This window comes from Eptesicus fuscus, chromosome 5, assembly GCF_027574615.1.
Source record: "Eptesicus fuscus isolate TK198812 chromosome 5, DD_ASM_mEF_20220401, whole genome shotgun sequence".
Classification (NCBI taxonomy): Eukaryota; Metazoa; Chordata; class Mammalia; order Chiroptera; family Vespertilionidae; genus Eptesicus; species Eptesicus fuscus.
The window spans coordinates 78,571,526-78,580,486 of NC_072477.1; positions in this window are offsets into that span (position 1 = coordinate 78,571,526).

Below are 8,961 nucleotides of genomic sequence, written 5' to 3' on the forward strand. Positions count from 1 at the left end.
TTTGTGCTAGGGGTTCTGAGGAGAACACACACGGGGAGATTAAGCATCTACCTCCAGTCTGATGGCCCTCAAAGCTAGCACTGCACCCCAGACTTCTCTCCCCGCTCTAGACTGGCAATCCCAACTGACTTCTAGCACCTTCACCTGGAAGCCCCATGGACATGTCAAACTCAAGTGTCCTGAACTGAACTAATTATTCCCGCTTCCGTTCCCAAGAGAGTCTTCTAAAAAGCCCCAGTGTTCTCAAATTTAACTTTCACAAAGTGACCCTGAAAGTACCTGACTGTTTTTTTATTGAAGCAAAGTTCATGTAACATAGAATTAACCTTTAACCCTTTAAAATGTATAATTCAATGGCATTGAGTACATGCACAATGGTGTGCAACCAGCATTTCTATCTAGTCCCAAGACAAATGCTTTACCTCAAAAGGAAAACTCATACCCTTTAAGTAATCACTCCTCATTTCCCCCCCTCCCCAGCCCCCCAAAACACAATTAACTTTATATCTCTATGAATTTGCCTATTCTGGAGGTTTAACGTAAATGGAATCATGGAATATGTGACATTTTATGTATGGCTTCTTTAACTCAGTAGAAGGTTTTCAAGGTTCTTCCATGTTGTAGCATTCGTACTTCCTTCCTTATTATGACTGAATAATATTCCCTTGCATGGGTATACCACTGTTTGTTTATCCATCCTTCAGTTGATAAACATTTAGGTTGTTTCCACTTTTTGGCTATTGTGTACAGTGCTGCTATGAAATGTTCAATTACAAGTATTTGTTTAAATGCTTGTTTTTAATTTTGGGGGGTATATACCCAGGAGTGGAATTGTTGGGTCATATGGTAATTTTTTGTTTAATTTGTTGAGCAACTGCCAAATGTTTTTTGCATTGACACTGTACATTTTACACTCTCACAGCAATGTATGAGGGTTCTAATCTTTCCTTCCTTCCTTCCTTCCTTCCTTCCTTCCTTCCTTCCTTCCTTCCTTCCTTCCTTCCTTCCTTCTTCCTCCTTCCCTCCCTATCTCCCTTCCTCCCTCTTTCCTTTCTTCTCCTTTTTTTTTAAATTCTAGCCATTCTACTGGATGTAAGGTGGTATCTCATTATGGTTTTGATTTGCATGTCCTTAACATGTTAAGCGCCATGTCAGTCACCAGTGACTAAAATGGAAAGGAAGACAAAACAGGCTTGGCACTTAACGTGTTAATCCACATAACTAATCATGGTTGAACATCTTTTCAAGTGCTTGTTTGCCATTTATAGATCTTCTTTGGAATGATGTTTTTCAATTTCTTTGCTCATCTTATATAGTAAAAGCATAGTATGCAAATTGTTCCCTCTACTGGACTTCTTCCAGGAGTTCGACCAGGGGGTGGGCTGGCCGGGGGAAGGGAGGGAGGCCCTCGCTCTGGCAGGTGGCCAGGGAAGGGAGGGAGTACCTGGCTGGTAGCCAACAGCCACTAGGGACCCGACCAGTGCACAAATTTCTTGCACTGAGCCTCTAGTTTTTCATAATGCCCTTGACTTTTTATTGAGACCTGAATTGGATCTCAGGCCACAAGCCTGGTGTGTGTGACAGTCACTTAGCTGAGTTCCCAGCAGTTGCAGCAGAGGGGGCTTTAGCTACCATACTTGCTTGCTTGTATTTTTCTTGAGTTGGGAGTTATAAAGAAAATTAATGAAGGCTCCAGTGAATCTCTTGTGTTGGTGAAGAGCATTCTAATCAACACAGTTAACCATCCAAGTGAAAATGTGCAGTAATCCTTGACTCCCCTCCCCCCCTTAACTGCCCATGTCTACTCAGGTGTTGTGTGATATTAAAAAGAACCAAATATAGCTCACTTTAGAAACAATACTAAAGTTTATGGTAATGTACTAACCTTCATCTTGGATTCATTTCATTTTAATATCTGTATTTTTTCTTTATTCCTAAATCTATGTTTAAAATTTTGTTATGTGGTATAAAATGTTGCAACCTGCCTCAATGTGCTGTTTTAAAAATCCAAGATAAAAGTAAAAAATAATTCTTAGAGAGTTTAACTCCTATATAATTCTGTAAAAATAAAACAACTTTTATTGTTTTGCTAACTATTCATGAATACTTAAATGTTTATTTTGGAAATTTAGAAATTGCACACACAAGCAAACAAGAGTGAAGTAAAAATCTGTAAACTCATTCTGAACTACTGTTAATATGTTGGTGTGTATCCTTTCAGTCCTATCTATCTGTCTATCTATCTATCATCTATCTATCTATCTATCTATCTATCTATCTATCTATCATCTATCTATTTTTCTTTCTACCTACACTATTTTTTAAAAAAGGTTATATTTTCAATTCTTTTCATGCGATTTTTATTTAACAATATGTTATGCCTATTTTCTCTCATGATTAACTAGATTTCTATGGCTGTAAGTTTTTAAACTATAATGTGCATTAAATATTGCTGGAATAGCCTGTTAAAATAAACATTTCAAGTCTTGCTCCCAGTGATTCAGATTCAGTCATCTGGACCTGTGTCCAGAAACCTGTATTTTTAATATAAGACCCTGGCTGATTCTAATGCAGGCTGTTCTTTGACAATTTGAGAATCAGCTTTTTATACCAATAATTATAACTCTTGTTTAATTTTCCATTGTGTAGATAGATCTACCATTATTTATTCAATCAACTACTTATTCTGGGACAATTAAGTTATTTGCACTTTTCGCTGTTTTATCAACACATGTGCTATAAACATCCTTATGCCCACAATGTTGCCCTGGTCCATGACTGAAGGTTTCCAGATTCCACCCACACTGGGTGCTATGTGACAGTGATGGTGTGGTTTACTGCTCCCGAAATGGTGGGATGGCAGATTGAGGTACAGAAGAGAAATGAAAGTGGAAGCAGCTGAGGGTGTGAGGAAGTGAGATTTAAATGCCACATAAGAGAGGCTTACAGCCAAAGGAAGTTATATACTTTGGCCTGGCCAGCAAGGTGTCTTACTTCTCTAGGAACTTTCTCTCTTGAACAGGGAAAGTTAAATATAAAGAATTATTGACTTCAACAGCGAATTGAAGTGATAAGGTGCCTTGGAATTTAGTGGAAATCCAGCTTCTGGGGTGTGGTGGAAAGTCAATCACAGGGGGGGTCCCTGAGTGGAAGTACTCCCCTAGGAAACTGCTGGGGTAGGGTGGGGTCCCAGGGGAGGCTGCTGACCACCTGGTGCTGGGGTAGCCACATGTGCTGCAGGAGCCAGAAGCCCACCCATGCAGGAACCAGGAAGCGAAAGCCTCGCCTCCTTCTGCATCTTGCGAGTGCCCTCTACTGACAAAGCGTGGGCAAGTTAGCAAAGGCAAAATATTTCAAAGGCCCAGATCAGTTTTCACATTGTTGACAAGAAAGTAGAATTAAGAACTGAGTCAAATAGATAAGCAGGAACAGCATAGGACTCGGGGTGCTACTAGCATTTAGTGAGTGTGGGCCAGGGTTGTGTTCCCAATGGTGAGCTGACTAGTCCCACACAGGGAATAACCATCCCTATGGAATGCCAGTAGCACCCCTTATATCAGTAGGGTGCCGGCAAGAAATGGTAGCCCACCTAAGTGAGGATAACTTGAGAAGAGTCCCTTGACACAAGAGTGGGCAAGGTGGGGAGGCCACAAGGAAAAGTGCGGCTCCCTGGGCCTCCTTGCAGCCAGAGCCCTTAGCAGCCCCAGGCCTGAAGTGGCAGGAGGCAGTTACTGCAACTGGAAGGAGAGGTGTGTGGGAAGGGCTGCCTGACAGGATGACCTGAGCTGTGACCTTCAGCCCAGAGTATAGCCAGCCAGGACACCCCTGAAAAGAGGACCACCTGCTCTCTGTTCCTCTGGCCAGTGCCAGACCCCCATTCCCCTAACCCCCATGATGAGAGAGCCCAACTGGAAGCCAGAAGTAGGGAGAACTGTCAGCATCAATACAGCCTGCTGAGATCAAGCTGGATGGGCAGGGGGCTGTGACTAGGGAGGGATGGGGCTGGCTGTGTCCTGAGACTACTTCTCGGACCCAGACTTCAGGCCCTGGGACCACTCAGCCCCCAGAACCTCACAGTTGGGCAGCATCTCCTCCACCAAGATCCGGGTGAGGCCTGGCTTGGACACGGCAGGGAGGTCTGAAATGTCCAGCCTGCGGAGGTTCAGAGATTGTCCTGGGCTTCTTAGTAGATGGCACAGTCTCCTGCATCCACAGCCTACAGATACCACCTGGAATTTCAACAACTCAGGAGAAGGGTGGCCACACTCATTGGACCACAACACTCCCCTCCCTGGAACAGCCCTGGGTGCTGCTGCCTTGTTGGGATTCTAAAGCCATCCCTTTTACTGAAAGCTTCCAAGAAGAGCATCAGCCTCAGCTCAGAGGAGAAGGGGTATTGCAAGGAGAGAGGAGGACAGGGAGTTCAGCTGTGGGACAGAGAGGTCATGAGCAAAAAACGAAAGCATTCTTTTTCCTAAAACTTTCTGAGAAAGGCACAAGCAGAATTGCTTTGCTCCTGGAATGTCCAAGTCCTGAGCAAGGGGAAGGGGAAGGGGTGTTGACATCACTGAAGCTTGTGACGCACTCTGGTTTGTGGGCTTTAGAACTTCAAAGAAAACATGGGGTCCTTTGGTCTCCGTGGCCCGTTTGCTCACGGGACATCAAAGGAGGCAATGGCTCAGTGGTGACACAACAGATAGTGCTGTGGTCCCTCAAAGCGGCTTCAAAGTCTGTGTCAGGTTGAGCAGGGAAGAGGAAGTCAGAGCCCGGGAGGACAATGGGAGGACAATGGCGGCTGCACCGGTTGGGAAAGGACTTGTTTGTGAACACCTGTGAGGCTCTTCCTTTTGGGGACTTTCAGGGAATTTTGTGGCAGGAGTGGAAGGGGAAGGACGTGAGTGAGGCACTTGGGACCTGAAACTTGTTTGTTAGAAACAAAATACAGGTAACTCGTGGAGCAGAGCTGCAGGGCAGGGCCCGACCACAAGGAGTGCTCACCTCTGTGTGGTGTGTGACATCACAGCAGGGGGCCGGGCTCCTGCTAAACCACAGATGTTGCCCTCCCCCAGTGACCAGAATCTAGAGCAGTGGTTCTCAACCTTTCTAATGCCGTGACCCTTCCATACAGTTCCTCATGTTGTGGTGTGGTGACCCCAACCATAAAATTATTTTCGTTGCTACTTCATAACTGTAATTTTGCTACTGTTATGAATCGTAATGTAATTATCTGTGTTTTCCGATGGTCTTAGGTGACCCTGCTAGTGGTTCTCAATCTGTGGGTCGTGACTGTAGAGCCTAAGATGGCTCTGTAGAGCCTAAGACCATCGGAAAACACAGATATTTACATTACAATTCATAACAGTAGCAAAATTACAGTTATGAAGTAGCAACGAAAATAATTTTATGGTTGGGGGTCACCACAACATGAGGAACTATATTAAAGGGTCGAGGCATTAGAAAGGTTGAGAACCACTGATCTAGAGGTTATTTCTAAGGAAACCCAGCCTCTTTTCTCATTGTGAGGTGAACAAGAGAAACCAAATGTCCCCTCCACCCCATCCCACTGCTGCCCACACTAAGCACCCTGAGGGTGGATACTTGCCCTTGATTTTGAATCAGCTCTGATGGAGCGCACTCTGCGTCCCACTGCAGGCCAAGTCAGAGTGCAAATGCAGGTGGGAGGGGCACCTGGGGCAGAGGCAGCTTCTGAGGAGAGTTCCCCTGTGGTATATATAAATGCAAAAGGAACTTATAGAGTGACTGGGGTGGGAGGAGGGAGACAAAGGCAGTGAGTAAAGCAAATAGCCTCTCTGTGCCTGGGTTGGTCCCAGAAAAACCTCAGATGGCCCCGAACCGGATGTGATAGCTTCCAGTTTTACATTCCACACAGCTCCACACAGAGCAGCAATGTTTTTCAGCCAGGTCAAGATTGCCGCCACCCTGCTTAAATTTATGAATCAGTTTGGGAGAACTGCCATCTTTAAAATGTTGAATGTTCCAAGATGCAACAGTTAGCGGCATTTGGGATTCAAGTAAGAGAAAATAAGGACTTATGTTTCCCATACGACAAGCAGCGTGCAGGTGAGCGGTCCAGGGCTGCTGCCGTGACTGCACAGTGTGACGCCTACGTGTCTTTGACATCTGTGTGTATATTGATTTTTCATCCTCATGCTTATTGCTTCCATGTCACAAGACAGCTGCAGCTACTCCAGGCATGACATCTGATACCAGGGAAAAAAAAGAAGAAGCCACCTTAGCTCCCTTTCCTGGGAAGTAGAAGGTTCAACAAGATGTTCTCTGAGGTCCCTTCTAGCCCTGAATTTCCGGAAGTCTCCCATGCCCCATAATAGGCACCTCTTGGCTTCCTTAATTTTTGCTTGCTTTCTTGTTTTCCCTTTTTCTCCTGTATGTGTCCTATTTTCTTTTTCTTTTTAATGGGCTCTCCCTGTGGAAAAACCCTTTCTGGCCCTATTACATCCTGACCAAAATGGTCCAATGCTAGTGATCTGAGGGCAGCCCTCCTTGGTTCAGAATCCCAGGAGCCCCGATTTGGGATCTGGGAACTCTCCAAACCACCACCGTTTTAATTCCTGCACGCACTGTCTACATGGCGCCCTCTCGTGTCCAGACTGAGTTTTGCTGTCTAGTCCATGCAGTCCAGAGCATTCTTCCTTTTGTCTTTTCCCCACACGAGGGAGCAGTTCCAGACAAATAAAGCTACTAGTAGAAAACATTCTTTAAACTTTAAAGTAGCAGTAGTTGTACTGAGTTTCAAGAGAACTGTATATTCTTAAACCAGACTGTCCAATAGTTTGAAAAAAGATCAATTAGAATATGGGAAGAGAGTTTTAGTTACCAAAATATTAACAAGCGCATGATATAGCAACTGAGAAGAAGCATCTGGTCATTTATTCCTGATGCTCAGACAACTCTTGAAAGAGCCCCACATGTATGCATGTGTTTTATCTCATTTCAGCCAGAAATAGCTGGAGACAGCTCTCTCTAGACCTGACCTGTCTTTAAAAAAATTTTTTTATTGTCTATTGTTTTACATAAGTCTCTTTTTTCCCCAGTTGACTTCCCCACAGCCATCCCCACCCCAGACAAGCCCCCACTACCCCAGTGTCTGTGTCCATTGGTTATGCTAATACGCATGTGTACAAGTCCTTTGGTTGCTCTCTAACACCCCTCCCACCCCTGCCATTTGACTCTGGATCTATTCTTGTTCATCAAATTATGTTGATCATTATATTCCACATATGAGTGAGATCATGTGATATGCTCCAACTGGCCTACCAAACCCTCCAGATATGTCTAGGGAGCATAACACATGTAACTGTGTGAAAATAGAACTTTAGATTCATCCTCGCCCTCCCAAACCTCTTCTTCCCTCCATTCTTCCCTCTTTGGCACCACCAGCCTCTTTCTTGCACAGGCCCAAAGCCTAGGAAGGTTTTGACCCACATCTTGACCTCTCTTTCCCACATCTTGACCCCTCTCTTTCCTACGTCTTACTTCCAATTCACTGCTAATTCCTGTTAGGTCCACCTTCAAAATATGTCCCAAACATAACCACCTCTTATCATGGACATGGCTACTAACTCAGTCTGAGCAGTCATTATCTCTCTGCTGATGACAGCAGTAACTTCTTAAGTGGTAAGCTTCCTTCTTCTACTCTTATACCCTGCTGCTGCGCCCCCCTTTACTGCCACCGCAACATCTTCTTCTCAAACCACTAGAGCTATCTTGTAAAAATCCAACTCAGATCTTATAATGTCTCTGTTCAAAACTCTCCAATGACTTCTCATCTCATTAAGAACTAAACTCAAAAGTCCTACCCATGGCATACTCTTTGACCTTATCCTCCTGTGTTCTTCCTATCTCTCAATCCTCTCCAGCTATACTGGCCTCCTTCCCATTCCTTGGGCCTTAGCCCCTGCTCTTTGCTTGTTCTAGAATGGTCTATCTTTGTTCCTTCCTTTACTTATTTACTTCAAGATTTTATTTAAAATATCATCTCCGAAAGCAGGGGCGGGGAATGTCTGGCCCTCGGGCATATAAGGCCCGCGAAATCATTTGGTCTGGCCCTGCCAAGGCATTAGGTGTGATTAATTAAATGTCTGACCAAATATAGCAGGCTAATTTTTAAGTGGATAATTTTGTCTGGTCTGCAAATTATTCTATAAATATCTAAATGGCCCTTGGCAGAAAAAAGGTTCCCCATCCCACTCCTAAAGGGAGAGTCTCTTAACCACCTGGTCAAATATAGCCACCTCCACATTCTCTATTACCTTACTCTGATTTATTTGTATTTTTAATTGAATTTATTGGGGTTACATTGGTTAATACAATTAAAAAGGTTTCCAGGATAGTAGAAGAATATCATGTAAGGAAAAATATCCTGCAAATAAATTACATCTAGAAAATTTTTACTTTAGAAAATTAACTTTCATTTGTAATGCTAACAGCAAGTCACCCAGGTAAAACATACATGGTGTCAAAACAAGCCAAAGGAAAATCATTTGGGCAAAAAAATGAAAAAGGATCGCAAGTCAAATTTATAGAAAATATTCCTTTATTAACTTTTGGTCGAGAATATGTTTGTATATTTTCAGAAAACAACTCCGAGACATGTGGATTCCTGCAACAGAGAGGAATTGACAGGAGTGCTCCAGCCATGAAGTCAGAAGAGAAACAGTCCAGAGATGGAAGCAGATATGCGTCACTGCAGATTGCCCAGGACCAAACCAGAGAGGGTCGGACCTGCAATACCACCGTTTGTCCACCATCCAGAGCTGAAATATCATTGCTGTTATGAACACATTAACAACTGCTGGACATGGAAACCGGGACTCAAAAGAACTGTTGGCCCAAAGGGAGGCTCACTACAGACTGATTCATTTGCCTCTCAGCATAACCATTATGGCTTGTCTCGTTTTCAGTCCCTATAAGTGTATTCCT